The 1,279-nt window shown below is 56.8% G+C and overlaps 1 protein-coding gene across 1 annotated transcript in view; it reads right to left on the minus strand.

The window, feature by feature from the left end:
• Nucleotides 1-1,279, minus strand: part of LOC104072664 (docking protein 1-like) — a gene marked incomplete at both ends in the record, with an annotated part of 2,548 nt that overhangs the window by 647 nt on the left and 622 nt on the right.

Genomic DNA, 1,279 nt, shown 5'->3' on the forward strand with positions numbered 1-1,279 from the left:
CTTCTGCTCCCTGCAGCGAGGGCCACAGCTCAGCGAGCACCAGCCCAGGGGCAAGCCGTGCTCAGCAGCTGCAGAGCGCCTGGGCGGGGGGAGGCTGCGCGGCCCAGCAGCCCAGAACAAGCTGTGAAATTGGAGCGGGATGGACACTTGAGATGCCCCAGGGCCAGAGCTGCAGGTCCTGCTAGAGACCTGCTGCCTTACCTGAGCAATTCCAGCAGGGTCAACAACTGGCACCAGACAGTCTAGGAAATAATATGCAGTTAGCACTGAGGACAGAGTAGGGTGAGAAGACGAGTGACAGTTGAGCAGGGGCAACTATAATGGGCATCTTGGGCAAGCCAGCATTAGTCAGGCAGAAGGGAAGCGATCCAGAGGCGAGAAATACAAGTCGGAGGAACATGGCTTTCCACAGGAGAAAGGCCAGAAGCAGCAGCAGCTTGGCTACCTATAGTAAGCAAAGCATTTGCCTTACCAGCATTACTTTGTTAATGGTATAAAGTACTTTAAAGAGAAGTCTTGCACCAAGGCTGAGTTCCTCGGGCCTGAACACACGCTCATGCACAGGTTCCCACCAGCAGATGCCCACACCCTTCCTGAACCTCAGTCCCTGAATCCAGGTGAGATTTTCTGCCTCACTGGCGCTCTCTCACATGCAGCAGCAGTCTCTGGGGTTGCTGCAAAAGCGACCTCCTTTTGTGGGTCAATGCTGCCAAACACAAGCACAGGCAACCTATTACTGCTCGAGGACCTGTGGGTGCAGCTGCCTGCTCCTCACACCATGTGGCTCTCGTCCTGCCCTGGCACAGGCCCTGCGCACAAGCCAGATGCCTCCCCAAGAGCAGCTCAGTTTCCATTTCTGTTTTGGTAAAGTGCCGCAGAAAGCGCCGTCAGCAGACTGCAGATGACACTGTCACTTCTATAAACAGCCCTGGGGATACCACTTCCTCCCCATCCAGCGTGGCAGGTACCTCTTGCGCTCAGGGTAGCAGCAAGACAGATCGGGGACCCGCTGCTGGAGGACACTGGAGAGGGGACAGACCTACACAGGTCAGCCAGGCTAAGAGCAGTACGTCCCATAAGGTGAACAAATCTAGAGTAATGGGTGTCTCAAACAGCACCTCCTGCGCTGGCCACCATCCTTCGGGAGGGACGGACTGAATCCAGGGCAGAGCCAGGACTGCAGGAAGCCAAGGTCTCCAGAAGCTGGGGAGAGCTTGTGCACAGCACAGAAGGACATGCCTGCTCACGGCACGGGCTGGGGAGCGCTGGGATGGAGAAC

The sequence above is a fragment of the Fulmarus glacialis genome, unplaced genomic scaffold (assembly GCF_000690835.1).
Source record: "Fulmarus glacialis isolate BGI_N327 unplaced genomic scaffold, ASM69083v1 scaffold30912, whole genome shotgun sequence".
NCBI classification, from domain to species: Eukaryota; Metazoa; Chordata; class Aves; order Procellariiformes; family Procellariidae; genus Fulmarus; species Fulmarus glacialis.